Here is a 24,530-nt window from a genome sequence, read left to right as displayed (position 1 = left end):
GTATCAAACGTTGAATGTAACTGACAGAAATGTGTTTATAGCAGGAGCTTCCTGGTGAAATTCTTACCATGCATGCCCTGCAGCAGGACACTTAAAGGTACTTAGCTGTTCAGCGTAAAAGTCCCCATTACCTTAGTTATTTAGAGGTGTCATAGTGGGACACTTAGGGTCTCAAGGTTTCTCAGATGCTTCCTTTACATAATACAGAACATCCAGGAGTCAGAGACAATTAGGTTCATAGGTTCATAAGTATGTACTAGGCTAATGACTACAAGGGCCTTTACAAGCCCAGCCATGCTTCCCAAATGTATCCAATTGTTTTTTGGTCTTAGATATTTAGGGTATATTTTAGGTTATATGCAAGCTAGAGCATGAGTGGTCAAGCATTTGCCTCTTTCCATAATAAAGACAGGAGCCATACCAGGGATGGCTTTACAATTTTCCATCCAGTTTTCCAGGCTATGGTTATAGCTAAGGCTATAGGGTTAGGAATGAGCTCTACTTCTCCAGGATGGGAAGCCTGTTCCAGAGAAGGGCATTCTGTGGGACACACACCTGTCCACCAGCAAGTCTTAGTTTTGTTCCAGACATGGTTTATGTCCCCAGATCGGGTAGTTCTGATACTATTTTTTTCTGCAGATATGTTAAAGCTCTGTCAAAATGGGATCAAAGGATACCTTGTATGTCCGACATAGATTCCCCCTCAGCAACCTGTAGTATACAGAGTATAGAGAAAGGACTTTGAGAAAATCAACATGTGATATGTTGTTTGTTCCATGTATTTTTTTTGAGGAACCCCTGTACACGTTCCAGCAGTTGCATGTGCCTGGTCAGGTACATACCAAACGGAGCATTGCAGATGCAGTGTCCCCTGCCCTGTGAGAAGCATCAGTGATAATAATATCTCCTGTTGACTCATTTTCACAAAAAAATAACTGTATTATCACTAGCAGCCTCCAAACAAGTAAGGCATTTCGTACAGTTAAATATGAAAATCCGCCGTTGGTAGTCTTTTCATTCCTACACTAAATCCGAAAAACAAGTACCCTATGTTTGTTGAGTATATTTTGGTAGCCCACCGAAAGGCAGCATCGTAAACTCATGACCAGCCATGGTTGGTCTTAATAGGACCCCATGGTCAGTAGGTGTTAGCCTATATTACCCAAGTTCAGATCTAGAGTTAGAATGAGACTTTAAAATCCTGTAATGATGTTTATCTGTCCTCCGGAATCACTGGATGCATTATCGATGCTGTCCCCTGTAGTTTGCTTATCACCTTTTATAAAGTAATGCCCTCTTGCCTATTTTCAAATGTGTAACAACGCATCTGGTCACAATGACCCACACTCCCATCCTACACTAACTCGAAGTGACCTCAGCAGGAAGGCATGGTTCCAAAATCCTTTCCCCCTAGATATACGAAACACAACCACTGAAAACTAAGGTAGAAAGCTAACTCCTACCAACTCTGCATCTACAGGATATGCAAGAACCAGTCTTGGGACCAGTAAGTGCACATATCACAATGAGTCTTGTGTCGAGAAAAGAAAGAAAAATCTTCGTCTGTCAATCCCTTCATGCAGCTCTGCACCGTTCGTGTAGCCATATATCACACAGCCAATCACTCACACCGCTGCCATCAAGGGAACCAGATTCTCCTCAATTCCAAGGTCCAAAAACAGGACGGAGTCAGGGGTAAGGGTAGGCAGAAAAAGCAGTACTTGCCGATGAAGAGCATCTGGAGAGTCAAATGCTGGAAGACCACAATCCTCGGCAGACAGTTTAGGTCAGATAGTGATTGCTTCCACCCTTGATCACCTCGGAGAGGGTAACATCCTCATCAGCTTGGTAGTTCGAAAATAAGCAATAGGGAGTCTTAACCTTGTCGAACTTGCATTAAGGAGTCTTGTCACTTTAAGAAACCACTTGGATCATGGGAAATTAGAAAGTCAAAGTACCATCGGGCAGTAAACAACATGGCGACCAGTTTGGGAATCAGAGTTAATCCACGGGATGCCACCAGGATATTGGGCCTTGCAACTGCAGATCGGTATACTGTGGTGGTATCATGGTAACAAGCTATTGAGGTAAGCTAGTAAACCAAGCAGACTAGCCTAATACAATTTAGCGATCTATCCGCTCCACCTGTAGAACATGAGTCACTGATTCTGTGATGTTTGATCCGGACACTCATTGAATGTTTTCATAAAAACAACAGCTGCTTCATTGTAATTCTGAGCTGAGAGCTGTAAACCTTGGTGAGAGAAAGTGAGAGTGTTGGGATACCTCATTTGGAATCTAATTTGTTTTTTAATTAAATAGGTGCAAAAGGGAGCTAGTTTCTGCCACTCCATTATAATCGGGGCAGGAAGATCAGAAGAGAGAGAGATTTTGGAGCCCTTCCATTCTATGTATTTTTTATTCCTTGTTGCTATTAGTAGTTTGCTCACATGTTGGTAATTGAGAATCTTGACATACACACGTCTCGCTTTAGATTTGTCATTAGATGGTCTTAAAGCTCTATGGGCACGTTCAATTATTATTTTATCCGAGAGAGGTTCTTTGTCCAGGAATAAAGAAAAAATTTCAGATATGCTCAGCAGCAATACCAGTTGTATAATATGCTCCGGAATGCCTATTAAAATGAGGTTATTACGTCTGGATCTGGCTTTGAGGTCTAGTAATTTCTGTTGAATGTTCTCTATGCTTGTGGCATTATTATTTTAATCTTTTTGTAGCTGTTCAATTTTTACCTCATTATCTAGCACCTTTGCTTCTGTTTTATCAATTCTAGTTAGGGTTCTGTCAATAGATTCACTAAATGTTTTAAGCTGTTGAGAGAAGCTTTGAATTGCTGTTTGGATGGGTTGCAGTGCAATCTTTAATTCCGCCGTGCTAGTAGAATCATTTTTCACTTTAGATGATGATGGTGGTGGTTTTGTGGCCTCTTGTTGCTTGGCAGTTCTTGCCCTTTTAGTAGTTACCTCTTTCTCTGGAGACCCTATGGCAGAAAATTTCGCTTTGGTAATTTGGATTTCCATAGTGTCCAACTCCTGTGACATATCTGTATATCCTTTTAGTCTTTTTATTTACAGGAGAAGAAAGGCCTCTGAGATCCAGAGCACGTGTACTGCAGGCATGCAGGAGAAGAGAGAAACAGATCATACACAATCCTTTAAGTTAGCTTCTCAACAGACCCCTCCAGATGCTGGTATTCATATCAGGTAAGATTCTTGACACTTCAGTGAAATTATTGTTTGTTAAATAGTCTCTCAACCCTTAAGATTAGCTGTTTTATTCAAGTAAGTGGCAGAGCTATGTAGTTACACTGCTTATAGGATGGCAGCCATCTTGTTCTCCCTATTGCTGGGCAAATTTAAAATCTGGGGCTACGAATCCAGCTTAGCTAGTTAGTGGTATTTATTCATTTTATTATTTTCCTGTGACTCCAGATCCAGTAGTGAAGTGAGGTACAAGTGACTACTGGTACCTGACTGACCAACACTCGTCTATTACTGAATTAGCTCAGAAGGCAATGGCTGCATGATGACAATACAGTACATAAAAAAGGCAGAAAGTGCTGCTGCAGAGGAGTCCAGACCATACTTCTCAAATATACAGATTTTTGGAAAATGTTCAGACTTTTTACTCATATATTTGGTCTGTTCCTCATAAAATTTGTGGTTTTGTGGATTTTTCTGGGAAATCAATTAGGACTGAACTCCATAAATAATGGCAGGCATTTGAGATTCAGTCTTAATATCCTTCAGAAAATGCACAGTAACACAAGACCTTTTATTCTAACAACTTTCTAAGTTTATAAGAACAATATTTAAATGTGTCCCTTAACCAGACACCGATGAATGACTGCAGTGGTGGTGCTGCGGTAGCATTGTCGCCTCACAGTATGACGTTGTCCTGTTCGATTCTCAGCTAAAGCGTCTTTTGTGTGGAGACATGCGTGAATGGGCGTACCTTCATTGAAGGTTGTGCATCAGAGCTGGCAACTCGGCATGTAAAAATCTACTGCCAATCATTAGCAGACCGGAGTTCCGCTGTGGCGACCCCTAACTGGGAAAAGCCGAAAGACACAACAACAACAACAACCAGACACCGATGATCCAGTAGGCACAACATTTTGTTTTGTATATCAGAGGCAATTCCATATTACCAATGCTTTCATCATGGAGGAATTTTATAGTAGTGCAGAAATCATTTCTGGTGGTATACCTCTGTGGGATAGGAGCATGAATTACCATTTGAATTGCAGGACTTGCAAATGCAAAGTCCAAGAATGCGGAAACTACTCTAAATGAAAATTGACACTTACATATACCAGGTTTGGGATTACCTTTTCTCAGAATATTCCATTTTCTCTTGTGTATTAAAACTCATACAGAATGACCAGTCCTTAGTTACCAAGCAAAACCTTTAAAAAATAAATATACAAAGAAATGTTCTTATTTATCTTCTTATTTAAAAATCTTTTATTTTTCCATTCCTCAGACAGATAACACAGCTTCTTTCAGACTGTGCCCTTTTCAGGTCATCCACTGCCCGGTGTTTTCAGACTTCATATTTTCTCTTTTGTCTGGCAATTTCTGAGTAGGTATTTATAAGTTCCGTGATGATGGGGACATTCATAAGATAAGTTTAAAGGAGAGACGTGACATTTAGTATCCATAAATCTGTCTCAATTGAAATAAAGATTAGACCTGACACCCCCACAGGAACAAAAAAAAAACTGAACATTTTCTCCAAGGCAAACTATAGCCTAATAAGCAATGGTATAAGCAGTTTCAAAGCCCTGCTAATGCAGCCAACAATGATCCCCATGCAGAGGAGCATTCAACTGCCCCATACAGCCACTTAAATAAATGCATTGACTTGACTCTACCTGACAGGAACAAACCAGATCCTCCCAAAAATAATGTCACCCTGGTGGACTGTAAGTATAAATAAGTTATATAACAAAAGAAACAAAGAAATGGATCTCTAAGAACAAGAGAGAATTTATTCAGCAGAGGAAGAATACCCTCCACAGCTTGAACAAGCAAATCAGATATCTTGTAAAGTCCTGTAAGGCTAGTCACAAGACTAAATTAGCATCCCTAGCCAAAGACAATCATAAAGCATTCTTTAGCTATGTCTGAAAAGGAATGCCCAGCTGTGTTATTATATAACTATCTTAATGAGGCAGTGAAGAGAGATGAAACTGTCCCCAGTCATCTGGACGGGGCAGTGGAGACAAAGTTTCATTCTGCATGTCTGAGAGGCTCCCATGCTATCAATGATTCCCATTGAAGGGATTGTCACTTTATAATTTATCAGAAGGGATGCGCAAAAAAAATATTGGTGGAGCATAGAATTGTATGGGGTGAGGCATACAGTGAACTTCTTACATAATTTCTTTTTGGCTCAGTTGAGACCTCACAGTGAAAACTTGAAAGGAAATTAATGCATTTTATTACCTTTCATTTGTAAGACTGGATTGAGTATGCTTTGTGATAAGCCCAGTGTTCCTGTTGAGCTATGTTTTAAGAATAATCTCCATGCTTTGTTAGATGGGTACTCGCTAAGTTTTTCAGAAAATTATTTCAAAATGCAATCCTTGTAGAAGAACACTGCTTCTAGAACATATGTATACCAGATAGCTGCTGGATATTATAGGTAGGTGTAAGAAGAACACTGCTTCTAGAACATATGTATACCAGATAGCTGCTGGATATTAGAGGTAGGTGTAAGAAGACCACTGCTTCTAGAACATATGTATACCAGATAGCTGCTGGATATTACAGGTAGGCGTAAGAAGAACACTGCTTCTAGAACATATGTATACCAGATAGCTGCTTGATATTACAGGTAGGTGTAAGAAGAACACTGCTTCTAGAACATATGTATACCAGATAGTTGCTGGATATTACAGGTAGGTGTAAGTTTTTATTTGTAAAAAATTGTCAAACTGTGACAACTCACTGATTTCAGCTCCTATATTTTGTTTAAATGTTGAGGAAGAAATAGATATGAATTATGTTTCATGTACATTTTTTGCAAAGTTTTATGGCTAAGGAATGTAGTGCTATGCTGTATTACTTTGTTATTTATTAATTTCAGATGCTTCTTACTTTAACTGAGATGTAAGTGAGCAGTTATTTATACATGTGTGTTTTTCACCTTTTTTGTGTTATTTTTATTTTGGCTCTTTTTTAATTGAATATTTTATAGTGGATCACTCTTTTCTGACGTGAGAATTAATGGAGTACTTCTGTGTGTGTGTGTGTGTGTGTGTGTGTGTGTGTGTGTGTGTGTGTGTGTGTATGTGTGTATGTACGTATATACATACAGAAAATATCTTACTGCAAATGCTTGTCTGTATATTTACTATGTATTTATCATTTTGTTGATTGGGAAAGTCCGACTAGGAAAAAAGCCTATTTTCAGCAGCGGCACAGGGAGAAACGCTCCAGACACCTGTCTTTGAATCATGGGAGGAAACCAGAGTACCTGGAGGAAACCCACATGAATGCAGGGACAACATGCAAACTCTGCACAGAAGGCACCCTAGCCAAGAATCAAACCAGAACCTCTTGCTTTGAGGCAACAATGTTAACCGTGGCACCACTGCATCACCTTTAACTAGTATCAAACGTTGAATGTAACTGACAGAAATGTGTTTATAGCAGGAGCTTCCTGGTGAAATTCTTACCATGCATGCCCTGCAGCAGGACACTTAAAGGTACTTAGCTGTTCAGCGTAAAAGTCCCCATTACCTTAGTTATTTAGAGGTGTCATAGTGGGACACTTAGGGTCTCAAGGTTTCTCAGATGCTTCCTTTACATAATACAGAACATCCAGGAGTCAGAGACAATTAGGTTCATAGGTTCATAAGTATGTACTAGGCTAATGACTACAAGGGCCTTTACAAGCCCAGCCATGCTTCCCAAATGTATCCAATTGTTTTTTGGTCTTAGATATTTAGGGGTATATTTTAGGTTATATGCAAGCTAGAGCATGAGTGGTCAAGCATTTGCCTCTTTCCATAATAAAGACAGGAGCCATACCAGGGATGGCTTTACAATTTTCCATCCAGTTTTCCAGGCTATGGTTATAGCTAAGCCTATAGGGTTAGGAATGAGCTCTACTTCTCCAGGATGGGAAGCCTGTTCCAGAGAAGGGCATTCTGTGGGACACACACCTGTCCACCAGCAAGTCTTAGTTTTGTTCCAGACATGGTTTATGTACCCAGATCGGGTAGTTCTGATACTATTTTTTTCTGCAGATATGTTAAAGCTCTGTCAAAATGGGATCAAAGGATACCTTGTATGTCCGACATAGATTCCCCCTCAGCAACCTGTAGTATACAGAGTATAGAGAAAGGACTTTGAGAAAATCAACATGTGATATGTTGTTTGTTCCATGTATTTTTTTTGAGGAACCCTTGTACACGTTCCAGCAGTTGCATGTGCCTGGTCAGGTACATACCAAACGGAGCATTGCAGATGCAGTGTCCCCTGCCCTGTGAGAAGCATCAGTGATAATAATATCTCCTGTTGACTCATTTTCACAAAAAATAACTGTATTATCACTAGCAGCCTCCAAACAAGTAAGGCATTTCGTACAGTTAAATATGAAAATCCGCCGTTGGTAGTCTTTTCATTCCTACACTAAATCCGAAAAACAAGTACCCTATGTTTGTTGAGTATATTTTGGTAGCCCACCGAAAGGCAGCATCGTAAACTCATGACCAGCCATGGTTGGTCTTAATAGGACCCCATGGTCAGTAGGTGTTAGCCTATATTACCCAAGTTCAGATCTAGAGTTAGAATGAGACTTTAAAATCCTGTAATGATGTTTATCTGTCCTCCGGAATCACTGGATGCATTATCGATGCTGTCCCCTGTAGTTTGCTTATCACCTTTTATAAAGTAATGCCCTCTTGCCTATTTTCAAATGTGTAACAACGCATCTGGTCACAATGACCCACACTCCCATCCTACACTAACTCGAAGTGACCTCAGCAGGAAGGCATGGTTCCAAAATCCTTTCCCCCTAGATATACGAAACACAACCACTGAAAACTAAGGTAGAAAGCTAACTCCTACCAACTCTGCATCTACAGGATATGCAAGAACCAGTCTTGGGACCAGTAAGTGCACATATCACAATGAGTCTTGTGTCGAGAAAAGAAAGAAAAATCTTCATCTGTCAATCCCTTCATGCAGCTCTGCACCGTTCGTGTAGCCATATATCACAGCCAATCACTCACACCGCTGCCATCAAGGGAACCAGATTCTCCTCAATTCCAAGGTCCAAAAACAGGACGGAGCCAGGGGTAAGGGAAGGAAGAAAAAGCAGTACTTGCCGATGAAGAGCATCTGGAGAGTCGAATGCTGGAAGACCACAATCCTCGGCAGACAGTTTAGGTCAGATAGTGATTGCTTCCACCCTTGATCACCTCGGAGAGGGTAACATCCTCATCAACTTGGTAGTTCGAAAATAAGCAATAGGGAGTCTTAACCTTGTCGAACTTGCATTAAGGAGTCTTGTCACTTTAAGAAACCACTTGGATCATGGGAAATTAGAAAGTCAAAGTACCATCGGGCAGTAAACAACATGGCGACCAGTTTGGGAATCAGAGTTAATCCACGGGATGCCACCAGGATATTGGGCCTTGCAACTGCAGATCGGTATACTGTGGTGGTATCATGGTAACAAGCTATTGAGGTAAGCTAGTAAACCAAGCAGACTAGCCTAATACAATTTAGCGATCTATCCGCTCCACCTGTAGAACATGAGTCACTGATTCTGTGATGTTTGATCCGGACACTCATTGAATGTTTTCATAAAAACAACAGCTGCTTCATTGTAATTCTGAGCTGAGAGCTGTAAACCTTGGTGAGAGAAAGTGAGAGTGTTGGGATACCTCATTTGGAATCTAATTTGTTTTTTAATTAAATAGGTGCAAAAGGGAGCTAGTTTCTGCCTCTCCATTATAATCGGGGCAGGAAGATCAGAAGAGAGAGATATTTTGGAGCCCTTCCATTCTATGTATTTTTTATTCCTTGTTGCTATTAGTAGTTTGCTCACATGTTGGTAATTGAGAATCTTGACATACACACGTCTCGCTTTAGATTTGTCATTAGATGGTCTTAAAGCTCTATGGGCACGTTCAATTATTATTTTATCCGAGAGAGGTTCTTTGTCCAGGAATAAAGAAAAAATTTCAGATATGCTCAGCAGCAATACCAGTTGTATAATATGCTCCGGAATGCCTCTTAAAATGAGGTTATTACATCTGGATCTGGCTTTGAGGTCTAGTAATTTCTGTTGAATGTTCTCTATGCTTGTGGCATTATTATTTTAATCTTTTTGTAGCTGTTAAATTTTTACCTCATTATCTAGCACCTTTGCTTCTGTTTTATCAATTCTAGTTAGGGTTCTGTCAATAGATTCACTAAATGTTTTAAGCTGTTGAGAGAAGCTTTGAATTGCTGTTTGGATGGGTTGCAGTGCAATCTTTAATTCCGCCGTGCTAGTAGAATCATTTTTCACTTTAGATGATGATGGTGGTGGTTTCGTGGCCTCTTGTTGCTTGGCAGTTCTAGCCCTTTTAGTAGTTACCTCTTTCTCTGGAGACCCTATGGCAGAAAATTTCGCTTTGGTAATTTGGATTTCCATAGTGTCCAGCTCCTGTGACATATCTGTATATCCTTTTAGTCTTTTTATTTACAGGAGAAGGAAGGCCTCTGAGATCCAGAGCACATGTACTGCAGGCATGCAGGAGAAGAGAGAAACAGATCATACACAATCCTTTAAGTTAGCTTCTCAACAGACCCCTCCAGATGCTGGTATTCATATCAGCTAAGATTCTTGACACTTCAGTGAAATTATTGTTTGTTAAATAGTCTCTCAACCCTTAAGATTAGCTGTTTTATTCAAGTAAGTGGCAGAGCTATGTAGTTACACTGCTTATAGGATGGCAGCCATCTTGTTCTCCCTATTGCTGGGCAAATTTAAAATCTGGGGCTACGAATCCAGCTTAGCTAGTTAGTGGTATTTATTCATTTTATTATTTTCCTGTGACTCCAGATCCAGTAGTGAAGTGAGGTACAAGTGACTACTGGTACCTGACTGACCAACACTCGTCTATTACTGAATTAGCTCTGAAGGCAATGGCTGCATGATGACAATACAGTACATAAAAAAGGCAGAAAGTGCTGCTGCAGAGGAGTCCAGACCATACTTCTCAAATATACAGATTTTTGGAAAATGTTCAGACTTTTTACTCATATATTTGGTCTGTTCCTCATAAAATTTGTGGTTTTGTGGATTTTTCTGGGAAATCAATTAGGACTGAACTCCATAAATAATGGCAGGCATTTGAGATTCAGTCTTAATATCCTTCAGAAAATGCACAGTAACACAAGACCTTTTATTCTAACAACTTTCTAAGTTTATAAGAACAATATTTAAATGTGTCCCTTAACCAGACACCGATGAATGACTGCAGTGGTGGTGCTGCGGTAGCATTGTCGCCTCACAGTATGACGTTGTCCTGTTCGATTCTCAGCTAAAGCGTATTTTGTGTGGAGACATGCGTGAATGGGCGTACCTTCATTGAAGGTTGTGCATCAGAGCTGGCAACTCGGCATGTAAAAATCTACTGCCAATCATTAGCAGACCGGAGTTCCGCTGTGGCGACCCCTAACTGGGAAAAGCCGAAAGACACAACAACAACCAGACACCGATGATCCAGTAGGCACAACATTTTGTTTTGTATATCAGAGGCAATTCCATATTACCAATGCTTTCATCATGGAGGAATTTTATAGTAGTGCAGAAATCATTTCTGGTGGTATACCTCTGTGGGATAGGAGCATGAATTACCATTTGAATTGCAGGACTTGCAAATGCAAAGTCCAAGAATGCGGAAACTACTCTAAATGAAAATTGACACTTACATATACCAGGTTTGGGATTACCTTTTCTCAGAATATTCCATTTTCTCTTGTGTATTAAAACTCATACAGAATGACCAGTCCTTAGTTACCAAGCAAAACCTTTAAAAAATAAATATACAAAGAAATGTTCTTATTTATCTTCTTATTTAAAAATCTTTTATTTTTCCATTCCTCAGACAGATAACACAGCTTCTTTCAGACTGTGCACTTTTCAGGTCATCCACTGCCGGTGTTTTCAGACTTCATATTTTCTCTTTTGTCTGGCAATTTCTGAGCAGGTATTTATAAGTTCTGTGATGATGGGGACATTCATAAGATAAGTTTAAAGGAGAGACGTGACATTTAGTATCCATAAATCTGTCTCAATTGAAATAAAGATTAGACCTGACTTCCCCACAGGAACAAAAAAAAAACTGAACATTTTCTCCAAGGCAAACTATAGCCTAATAAGCAATGGTATAAGCAGTTTCAAAGCCCTGCTAATGCAGCCAACAATGATCCCCATGCAGAGGAGCATTCAACTGCCCCATACAGCCACTTAAATAAATGCATTGACTTGACTCTACCTGACAGGAACAAACCAGATCCTCCCAAAAATAATGTCACCCTGGTGGACTGTAAGTATAAATAAGTTATATAACAAAAGAAACAAAGAAATGGATCTCTAAGAACAAGAGAGAATTTATTCAGCAGAGGAAGAATACCCTCCACAGCTTGAACAAGCAAATCAGATATCTTGTAAAGTCCTGTAAGGCTAGTCACAAGACTAAATTAGCATCCCTAGCCAAAGACAATCATAAAGCATTCTTTAGCTATGTCTGAAAAGGAATGCCCAGCTGTGTTATTATATAACTATCTTAATGAGGCAGTGAAGAGAGATGAAACTGTCCCCAGTCATCTGGATGGGGCAGTGGAGACAAAGTTTCATTCTGCATGTCTGAGAGGCTCCCATGCTATCAATGATTCCCATTGAAGGGATTGTCACTTTATAATTTATCAGAAGGGATGCGCAAAAAAAATATTGGTGGAGCATAGAATTGTATGGGGTGAGGCATACAGTGAACTTCTTACATAATTTCTTTTTGGCTCAGTTGAGACCTCACAGTGAAAACTTGAAAGGAAATTAATGCATTTTTATTACCTTTCATTTGTAAGACTGGATTGAGTATGCTTTGTGATAAGCCCAGTGTTCCTGTTGAGCTATGTTTTAAGAATAATCTCCATGCTTTGTTAGATGGGTACTGGCTAAGTTTTTCAGAAAATTATTTCAAAATGCAATCCTTGTAGAAGAACACTGCTTCTAGAACATATGTATACCAGATAGCTGCTGGATATTATAGGTAGGTGTAAGAAGAACATTGCTTCTAGAACATATGTATACCAGATAGCTGCTGGATATTAGAGGTAGGTGTAAGAAGACCACTGCTTCTAGAACATATGTATACCAGATAGCTGCTGGATATTACAGGTAGGTGTAAGAAGAACACTGCTTCTAGAACATATGTATACCAGATAGCTGCTTGATATTACAGGTAGGTGTAAGAAGAACACTGCTTCTAGAACATATGTATACCAGATAGTTGCTGGATATTACAGGTAGGTGTAAGTTTTTATTTGTAAAAAATTGTCAAACTGTGACAACTCACTGATTTCAGCTCCTATATTTTGTTTAAATGTTGAGGAAGAAATAGATATGAATTATGTTTCATGTACATTTTTTGCAAAGTTTTATGGCTAAGGAATGTAGTGCTATGCTGTATTACTTTGTTATTTGTTAATTTCAGATGCTTCTTACTTTAACTGAGATGTAAGTGAGCAGTTATTTATACATGTGTGTTTTTCACGTTTTTTTGTGTTATTTTTATTTTGGCTCTTTTTTAATTGAATATTTTATAGTGGGTCACTCTTTTCTGACGTGAGAATTAATGGAGTACTTCTGTGTGTGTGTGTGTGTGTGTGTGTGTGTGTGTGTGTGTGTGTGTGTGTGTGTGTGTGTGTGTGTGTGTGTGTTTGTGTGTGTGTATGTGTGTATGTACGTATATACATACAGAAAATATCTTACTGCAAATGCTTGTCTGTATATTTACTATGTATTTATCATTTTGTTGATTGGGAAAGTCCGACTAGGAAAAAAGCCTATTTTCAGCAGCGGCCCAGGGAGAAACGCTCCAGACACCTGTCTTTGAATCATGGGAGGAAACCAGAGTACCTGGAGGAAACCCACATGAACGCAGGGAGAACATGCAAACTCTGCACAGAAGGCACCCTACCCAAGAATCAAACCAGAACCTCTTGCTTTGAGGCAGCAATGTTAACCGCGGCACCACTGCATCACCATTTACTAGTATCAAACGTTGAATGTAACTGACAAAAATGTGTTTATAGCAGGAGCTTCCTGGTGAAATTCTTACCATGTATGCCCTGCAGCAGGACACTTAAAGGTGCTTAGCTGTTCAGCATAAATGTTCCCATTACCTTAGTTATTTAGAGGTGTCATAGTGGGACACTTAGGGTCTCAAGGTTTCTCAGATGCTTCCTTTACATAATACAGAACATCCACGAGTCAGAGACAATTACGTTCATAGGTTCATTAGTATGTACTAGGCTAATGACTACAAGGGCCTTTACAAGCCCAGCCATGCTTCCCAAATGTATCCAATTGTTTTTTGGTCTTAGATATTCAGGGGTATATTTTAGGTTATATGCAAGCTAGAGCATGAGTGGTCAAGCATTTGCCTCTTTCCATAATAAAGACAGGAGCCATACCAGGGATGGCTTTACAATTTTCCATCCAGTTTTCCAGGCTATGGTTATAGCTAAGGCTATAGGGTTAGGAATGAGCTCTACTTCTCCAGGATGGGAAGCCTGTTCCAGAGAAGGGTATTCTGTGGGACACACACCTGTCCACCAGCAAGTCTTAGTTTTGCTCCAGACAAGGTTTATGTCCCCAGATCAGGTAGTTCTGATACTATTTTTTTCTGCAGATATGTTAAAGCTCTGTCAAAATGGGATCAAAGGATACCTTGTATGCCCGACATAGATTCCCCCTCAGCAACCTGTAGTATACAGAGTATAGAGAAAGGACTTTGAGAAAATCAACATGTGATATGTTGTTTGTTCCATGTATTTATTTTTGAGGAACCCCTGTACACGTTCCAGCAGTTGCATGTGCCTTATCAGGTACATACCAAACGGAGCATTGTATTCAATGCTGGGTCTGATGAGGGCCAAATACAATGGAATGATGACTTCATTGGATCAAGATACAATACTCTTGCTAATAAAATGACCAGCATAGAATGATTTTCTTACTACCTTTGATATGTGCTGACTGAAAGCCAGGTTACTGGCTACATAAATCCCCAAAACCTTGGCAATTGGGTTTGCTGTTAGGGGGTGTGTTATCAATTAGAGGGTTTCCTGGGGTAGCTAGCTCTCCAAAGGGTAGTTATTCATCTCTGTTAGCCCTACAATGGAGGATATTAGTCTCTTTGGGAGATTCTATGACTGTTCCTAATTTGCAGTTGTCAGCAAACTTGATCAGTCAGAGGCAACTGACACTGGCCTTCACCCTTGAGAAGTAGATATCAGAAAGGTGCAATCCATGTACAGAATCCTGAGGGAGTCCGTTAGTGACTTGCCTGTTTGTGGAGGTGGACTTCCCTAGCCTAATTTCCTGGGTTCTATCTGTGAGCCACCTGGCTATCCAGTGTGCAAAATACATGTTTTATGCCTATTTCCTTGAGTTTGTTTGCAATGCTAGAGTGGGTTATTGCATCAAATGCATTGGCCAGGTCAAGGTAGGCAGTATGCACTACTTTGCCCAGATTCCATTGCCTTGGGTCAATACTTGTTCTTCACTAAACACCAAACAGAGGTGCAAAGTCTCCAGCTGCTTTTATCTTTAGCTGCATTGTGTGCAGCAAACAATGAGCTAAGGGGAATACAAATATAAAAGAGAATAAAATATGCCATTGCAGACTAGTGAGCGGCCTACAACTTCCACCTGTGGTGTATTCCTACACATAGTTTTTTCTTGGAGAAACCTTCTAGTCCTTGAACAAGGGTGCCTGCATGTTTACCTTATTTCCTTGGCTGTCCTTGATAATTAGCTAGGTTTAGCAGAGTCCTTTGGATTCTCCCCTGTACTTTAAATTCCAATTGAAGGTTTCCCTCCCTCCCCCCCCCACCCCCCTAAGTGATTGCTCAGGTACAACACTCCAAAGGTTTTAAAAACCCTGGATGCCATATTTGCTCTAATTGCAGCTGAAAGCCCTCCAGGTGTAGCATCTCTAGTAAGTGATAGTATTATTTTTCTTTTTTTCAGTGTTGTATTCCACACTGTAAACTCACTGTCCCTGCAGAGAGTAGTACAGTGATTTCTCTCTAAGGTAGCTTTCCAGTAATTTTTTATTTTTGCTGGTATAGTTTATATTTGGATATTAGAAGCTTATGTTTTTGTCTTTGCTTGCTCCCAATTTCAGTAAACCTGATTCAGAGTTCCTCTAAATGATAGTTTAGACTACTTTATAATGTCACAGTACTACTAGCTTAAAAGTGATTCCAATAACTTCTTTCAAAAATAAGAGCATGTATATAAGCTACTTTATTAAGTGTGTCTTCATGTAAAGTTTTTCTGTTTGTTTAATTGTCATAACTACCTGCTATGTGCAAACTCTTTTTTTTCTCTCCTCCACATTTGTCTCTCTTTCTCCCTAAAGTACCCTGCTCCCCATTGCACTGTTCCTGAGATAGTCTCTAAGAACCTACCTACCTGGTGACAAAGGACCCTATCAAAATACCTATGGTCACATCTAATAGCCTTATTTCCCCTGCACCCTCTCTCAAGGAAGCAAGAAAGTATGTGGTTGTCTAAGTCCTGCTTGTAAAGCTGACTACCATCTACTATTGCTTCAGAGGTTCTAAAGTATGCTATGAGCATGAACAGCCAGCAGCTTTACCCCCTTCTATCTACCCTGTATCCAACAAACCATTTCTACTTTATAATAACCCCCTTTACTAGCTATCACTCCTTTCCTAGTTCTAAACCAGCTAGCTCCCTTACATACTTACCTGCAATACTAGATCTGCCTACTAGGTGGCACCCTTTTCCCATCCTTTATCTCCTGCTTATCCCTCTGTATTTCTTCTGTAGTTACACTACATCTCTTATGTCCTAGACCTGCTCTTATTTTCTTACTTACCCTTTACTTCAACTGTCTACACCCACCTGTTGTTTTCACATAGACTTCTGTTTTAACTCTGATCTTTCCCACTCCTGACTTGCCTAACCTTCCTTCAGTTACTAGTATTGCTGATAGTTTCTTCTCTAGCTTCTCCTTCACTTGTCTCTATCCGGTCCGTTCACCCTGCGGGCTCCCTCCATTCCTCTACCCTACCCCCAAATCTCACCCACCCCCAGGGGTCCTACTCTTGTACTATCTAACCACATACCTTCCCTCTTCCACCAATCACAAACCCTTCACCCTTGGCCACTTAACTCTAATTCCCTCCTTTCACTTACCACTTCCTATCTTTCCCACCACACCCTCCACCTATTCCTTTCCACACCTAGTATACCTCCAAGCCTATAACAGCAACCTAACAACTTACCCTTCCACATGTATTAAGCTACCCACCCCAGCCCTCTTACAGAGGTTACTCATACTTACACTTCTACCACCTCTAACTTTAACTTACCTGCTAACCTCCTATGAACACCCATTATATCCACACCTTCTCTACCTCAATAAGCTATCTACCTCTCCTTCTCTACCTATTTTCACTAACCATGTTAACATAACATCTACACCCAGCTATCTACTAGCAAAATACCATAGGATATCCCACATTAGATATGACTCTCCCAATCCCAGAAAATCTCTGCCTCTATATAGTAAATTCCCAAATCCTAGACTTCAAACAGTACTCTTCTCTTTAAAAGATGGAGACATTCACCCAAACCCAGGCCCATGAACTGCTAATACCACTCAACTCCTCAACCCCAACCCCTCTACTAACCATTCCCTTACCAAACCACCTAACTCACTCTTATTAGCTCACCTCAACATACTTAGCAGTGATAACAAAGTTGCACAACTCCATGCTCTCTTGGAAGTCTACTCCTTTGACATTCTTTGTTTAACAGAAACTTGGTTAAAACCTGTAACTAAAGACAATGAAGTTATCCCACATGGTTATAATATTTTGCGACTTGACCATGCAACCAAAAAGGGTGGTGGTGTAGCTATCCTATTTAAATCTGGATTACAAATTACTACCTATAACTATAAACCACCTCAAGACTCCAATGCTGAAATTCTTATTACCAAGCTTCAACTTAACACATTCAAATCCATCTATATTATCTGTATCTATTTTCCTCCTGGTAATAACATTGCCACCATAGAAAATATCCTTTGTTGGTTATGCCAAAATTTACCCCAAGAAACCATAATCCTAGGTGATTTTAACATTGATTGGAAGTGTTGTAACAGTAGCCACCCTACCAGCCATATTAACCTTTTTGTTTTTTTCTCAAACCATTACCTCCCCTACAAGGATAAACAAGCCTAATAAGAAAGAAAGTATCTTAGATTGGATTCTCATAAATAATCATCCTCAGACATATGAAGCTGGAACCCTCCCTGATGATGTAAGTGACCACTCACTAACCTACATCATTAGGCTTAAATCCAATCTACCTAATCCAACCATATCTAGGACAATTAGAACCAAGAAAAACTTCAACCCCGATCTTTTCCAGAGAGAATTAAGAGCATGTAACTGGTCTCCCTTAAAATACCTCACACTGGAGGAAGCTGTTAATTACTTTAATTCTAATTTCCTAGCCATACTAGACCACCATGCACCACACCGCTCTCTTAGAATGAGAACTAAATCTGCCCCATGGCTTTCAAAAGAAGCCAGGCAAAATATCCATCTCAGAAATAAATACTGGAATAAATCTCGTTTAACTAAAAACCCAGTAGACCAACAAAACTTCAGACAGCTGAGAAATGAAACTAAAAAAGCTATACTGTCTGACAAAAGAAACTACTACCTACAATTCCAGCAGACTCACCATAATAAACCACAAAAGTTCTGGGCAAGTATTAATCAATTATTACACACAGGTCAATCCATCACACCAAACCCACAAGGCACAGACCAGGAGAATCCCAAGCAGACTGCTAATGCCTTTAATACCTTTTTCACTGAGGCCATTCAAACTCTAGCCAGTCAGTTATCTACTCAGAACTTAACTATATCCAACTCTAACTCTAACCCATCCCCTCCATTTCTGTTCCAACCAGTCACAACAACATATATTATTACCCTTATCCAAAAACTGAAACCATGCTCTCCTTCAGCAGACCAACTACCCGCTGAATATCTACAAAAGGCAGCCAAATCCATTGCCTATCCCATTTCCATTCTGACCAATAGAACCATCAGTGAAGGACACATCCCTAAAATCTGGAAAGTATCCCATATTTTTCCCCTTCACAAGGGTGGGAACTCTACTGAACTCTCCAATTACTGTTCCATAGCCCTAATTTCTCCCTTAGCAAAGATCTTGGATAAATGCATCCACAGACAATTGCTAGACCACCTAATCCAAAATAACTGACTTTCAAACTCTCAACAGGGTTTCAGACCTTCCCACAGCACTACGTCTGCCCTCCTTTCCTTTACTGACTGTATTAACAAAAACCGTAACCTCAATATGCTTTCCTCTGCACTGTTTATAAATCTGTCTAAGGCATTCGATATGGTAAATCAACAGATACTTATAAATATCCTCAAATCCCTGTCACTAGATGCACTAGATATAAAATGGTTCCAGTCCTACTTAGATAACAGACAACAGGCTGTACTTTGGCATAACATTCTATCTACCCATCTGCCCGTTAACAGTGGTGTTCCCCAAGGGTCCATATTAGGACCTGTCCTATTTTCTATATTTATCAACGACCTTCACCTGGCAATCCCCCAAGCTACATGCATACAATATGCAGATGATTCCACACTTATATGCTCAGCCACATCTATATCTGAACTTCACTCCCTTACCCAAAATGTGTTTAACACAGTTGAACAATGGTTTACACAGCACTGACTCCTTTTGAACCCCCCCAAAAAATCTAAACTCCTCCTTTTTACTCCTACTTGTAAGTCCCCCCCAATAGACTTCACAGTAACATCCAATAATGGTACTCTCATATCCCCAGATCCAACTACCAAACTACTAGGTATCACCATAGATAACAACCTTAACTTCATCACCAATATTAACAATACTCTAAAATCTGTTAATAGAAAACTAGGCTCTCTCTAAAGGATCAAACCCTTCCTCTCTCCTGCAGCTAGAATAACTATTCTCACACCCATCTAATTTCTACTCTCCTCTATGCCTCACCCATATATACTAATCTCTCTAAAAACAACCTTAATAAAATGGAAAATGCTTACAATAGCATAACCAGATTTGCTACAGGTAACCCTTTCAGAACCCACCACTGTTTTATCTAAAGCAGCTAGGATGGCTTGAATTACAAAATCAGCTTAAATTCAACCAACTTACCATTGCCCACAAAACCCTTTACCATCCCACCAATACCCCTATACTATCTACCCTCATTACCCCCTACAACAATCTAAAGACCTTACGATCATCACATAAACTTCTTGTAAATATTTGTAAATCAAACAACAGGGCTGGGGACTCTCTCTTCTCTAATACTGTTGGAAAATCCTGGAGCCTTCTTCCTAATGAACTTTCCTCTCCTCCCTCTATATCACTCTTTAAAACTAAATTGAAACTTTTCCTCAGAACACAGTGATTGTGCCCCTGTACTAAACCTAACTGATCAACTAGCTTTTTTTATTTGATTCAACCTACCCTCCTCTTCTCAGTAATCAAGTTCCTTTTCTTAATAACAACTTACCTTGTCCTTCTATACTATTACTTACATCTTCAGAATCTCATTAAGGAGACTACTTTTACTAATATATTTTATAATTTCAGCTCCTACTTTTTCTTTATGACTACTTGTATACTAATATATTGTATAATTCAGCTGCCATCTTTTTCTTTATGATGTATTGTAACTACATTTTGTATTGTACTAATTGTATCTGTATATTTTGCACTATATTATGAACGAATGACCTCTTTGATTATTCTCTGTACTGCACCTGCAATGTTCATTGTATACATTCATTTTTGTATATGTGATTTTGTTTGTTTCCTCGGAGCTTATCTCCCTGGGCCTCTACTGTAAATGGACACATATCCAGTTAGACTAGCCCGGTCATCAAATGTAAAATAAATAAAATAAAATAAATAAAATTTTTCAAAGATGTCCACCAGGTTGAGTAGGCATAATCTTCCCTTGACAAAAGCAAACTGGGTTGGATCCAGTGTTTGAAGGATTCCTATATTATGATTTTTCATTGTAAGATAATTCTTTCATGGCTTTGTATATGTGACTAGTCAAACACCACAGAGTGGTGTAAAAATGCACCAGAGCTTGTCAGCCAGTAAATTTGCTATATCCTTCTGTCTCTGTGTAGGTGACTCCATTTACAACTAGTTTAGTGCATCTTTATGTACTGTCTTAGAGGTTATAGACACAGCTACAGAAACCCTTATGGTTTCCTTGGTTTGGAAGATTATTATACCTCCCAACCTCTAAGTGTAAGATATCTGGACAAAAACAAATATAATGGGATGGTAAAGACCAAAAATCAGGGACAAAGTTTAAAATGCTTCTATAAATGTAGAAGGTGCTAGAATAACATGTTTTGCAATCAGCATGCATTTTCTGAAGGATATGAACTCTGAAATTCAAATGTATGTTATTATTTAGTGACTTCAGTCTTTGATGATTTGCTGGGAATCCACAAATTATATGAGGAATATACTAAAAATCTGAGGCCAAAATATGGACATTCTAAGCAAATCTGGACAGTTGAGATGTGTGGAGGCTAATTTTCTGTCAACATTTGCTTTGGTAGACTTGATTCTCCCTCTCAGTTATTTGCTGAGATTAATGAGAGCATTTCTATCCTGCTGCGACTTGTATTTCATAACTTTTGCCATGATCTTCTTACCTTAGTTGTGCAACCAGTTTGTTAGGATTCCACCACAGTGGCTTGTTTTCTGAGTATGTTCTGAGCTTATTCCTTGTAGGCACAGCTATCTCACTGCATTATCTAACATGATTGTACAGAGTTCTTGTGAACAATTCCACATAAGCTGCTCTGTTATCAGGACTTGGTGGGGGGAGGGGGTTGAAAATTTGCCAGGTTGTCACTTAATAATAGGAAGTTTACCTTAGAAAATGTTATAACTGTTATGGGGTTAGATGATGGCATGGTTTTATTTTTATTTTGAAGGAGGCAGCTTCATCACTTATCTCTCAACCTCTTAGAGCAAGAAATCTGGACAAAGCCATAAATAAAAGTGGGACAAAGGCCCAAAATAGGGACAATTTTTAAATATTGCTCGGACAAACTTAGAAAGTTGATAGAGTAAGAGGTTTTGCATTAGCATGAATTTTCTGAAGGGTATGAGGTCTGAAACTTAAATGCCATTCATTATTTTCTAACTTCAGTCTTTACTCATTTGCCACTACTTTGCCAGAAAAAACACAATTTTATGAACAACAGTCCAAAAATATGAGGCAAAAATCTGTACAGTTGAGAGGTATGTTTCATTGTCTGACCTTATCAGAAAGGACATTACACTTGGTGGTGTGCAATATTCTCCTATATTTATGAGGAACAAGTCCAGTATGTTTGCACCCTTAGAAGTCTGATCCAGGATGTTCATGTTTACAAAGGTGAGGAATCCTTGGCCTACACATTTGGGGTCATGTATGATTTATGGGTAATGGTGGGGTAGTTAAAGTCACCCATGCTTATGGTATTGGGTTGAATGGTGGGTGTTGTTATTACATGTAAGTATGAGTTATGGGTTTCCTAGGTCATGCAGGGGGTCCTATAGCTTGCAAAGGTATGGGATGAGGCTTTGCCTGTACTAATTTGGACATGGGGAAGCTAAATTGCATCATCTTGTTTGACCAGCCTTGAGGTGAGCTTGTTTTTTATGTAGATTGATAGACCTCCACCTTTAGCCCCTGCCTGGGCATTAGTTGGCCTAAATATGTGGAAGGCATTGTAGCCCTGCACTGCCAGGGTGCCATCCCCATCTGCTTTAAAACCATGTCTCAGTACAAGCACAGATATCTGCATTCTCCAGGGTGAAGAGAGCTTGCAATATGTGGAGTTTCTTGTTAAGACTCCTGGCATTGTGCAATAACACCTTTAACTTGCCTTTGGTTGGTTTTGCTATGTTGGAAGATTTGTCAGTTTGGCATTGTCTAAAAAAGGCACTATGGGGAGGACATTGTTTTAGATAATATTCCAAAGCCTAGAAGGGACAGGTGCTGATCATTACTGACAAAGCAATGTGGTCTGTCGACCATGTCCTCCCATGCTGATAAATATTGCACCCTCTTAGAATGACACCAAAAGCTAAGTAAATTATTAAAGCCTAACCAGTGGAAGACTGAAATATTTGTAGTTTTCATGTGTGAAATGTGTATAGAAAACTCTACAAATAAGCTATTATCAATACATAACTGTGGATATTTATCTGTACTGAAATAACAAGACGGTTATCCTCACCATCCCGGCTATGTTTTGAAAGGTAGCGTGCAGGCTTACTCGAATAAGGCAGAAGAGCTATTTCATCCAAAAATAGTTTAATAAACTCGAACCACAATATGTATTTTAATATTGTGGTTCGAGTTTATTAAACTATTTTTGGATGAAGTAGCTCTTCTGCCTTATTCGAGTAAGCCTGCATGCTACTTTTCAAAACATAGCCGGGACGGTGAGGATAACCGTCTTGTTATTTCAGTTCTGGTGTTGTTCTTCGTCTTTAACTTTTACGATATTTATCTGTAGTCTGAGTATGCCTGATGGTAATGCAAGGAATTATAATTTTGTGCAAGTCTCTTTTTTATAGGCTTACTGTCTCACAGCCATTTCCCAGATCCTCCTGGCTCCATGCTCCCATTACTTGCACAGTGCTGGAGAGTGGGAGAGCACAGACATTTGGAAGTACATAGAGGTAATATGGCTGAGATGAGAGTGCAGGTCATGAACCAGGAAATGTTTTTGCTCAGACTACATTCTAGGAATCATCACTTTTACTGGGCCCCACCCTATGTCACTAATTTCCTTTGCTTACTTTTCAGCAAATGTGTTATCTACTATGCAAAGACCCTACCATTGCTAAGCAATGCTACTTTACCCCTAGAGGGTCTAGACACAGAGCAATTATTTTCAAACAGCTACATTGTACCCTCCCACTTAGTGTGTATATATGTGTATTGGACTCCCAGATAATGTGTGTATGTGTGTGTGTGTGTGTGTGTGTGTGTGTGTCTGTGTGTATATGTGTGTGTGTGTGTGTGTGTGTGTGTGTGTGTGTGTGTGTGTGTGTGTGTGTGTGTGTGTGCACGCATCTGTGTTTTGAGGGTATCATACCTCTCAACTGTCCAAATTTGGGGTTTTCTAGCAAATCACTGACATATCGTTGAGGCTGAAGTCAGAAAATAATGGCAGACATTCAAGTTTCAAACTTCATATTCTTCAGAAAATAAATGGTAATGCAAAACCTGTTAGGTTATCAACTTTTTAAGTTTGTAAGAGCAATATTTAAAATGTTTCTCTAGTTTTAGGCCTTTGCCTCCCCATTATTTGTCATTATTTATAAGTTTGTCCAGATTTCTTACTCTAACAGGTTGAGAGGTATGGGAGGTATACATAACATGTTTGTTCTGACAACTGAAAAATAGGTGATATGTATGCTCTTGTGTAAACATTGAAGGCAATGGTATAAGATGTTTTTATCACTTTCTGCCTAATAGCCTTAGTGAATTACTTCCAACACACAAGACAATGTGATGTTTCTCAGACATTGATTTATAGTTTATTCTACAGATTTCTTTTTAGTGAAATGTTGGCTCAGAATATGGCAGTCACTAAGGACAAATTATTTTAGCTTGTTTCTATTATTTGTTATATAATACTGACAAGCAGTGAGCATGCAGTTACCTGCACAAACCCTTGTTTTTAAATTGTTGCTCAAGGTGACAGCCTGTGCATCCGGTGCTCATATCCAGAATCACTTAAAATGTTGCTGACAGTTTTCATTCCAGACTATACACAACATTCATAATTCTTATAATATATGTTATCACCTGCATTTTGGACAACCTTTTTTAATTGCTTATATACCAAGTTAAATCTATCAAAATAATGATAACATTTTCATAAAATGTTGCACTATGTGAAGAGAAAAGCCATGGTCATCTTTTATAAGCTTAGCTTCATCATTCTCAACTGTTTGTAACAGCTGTTTAATCACTTGAAACTTCTTTTAAAACAATTACTTTCAGTGGTAACAAGAATTACTCAATAGGTGCGAAATGAGAGAAAAAGGTCCAATTCAGCTTGATGAGGCAGTGAAAAGGGTGAAAATATCCCTCA

This window comes from Protopterus annectens, chromosome 7.part1 (assembly GCF_019279795.1).
Source record: "Protopterus annectens isolate FY-2018-M chromosome 7.part1, PAN1.0, whole genome shotgun sequence".
Classification (NCBI taxonomy): domain Eukaryota; kingdom Metazoa; phylum Chordata; order Ceratodontiformes; family Protopteridae; genus Protopterus; species Protopterus annectens.
Note: the sequence above shows the minus strand (reverse complement) of the source record.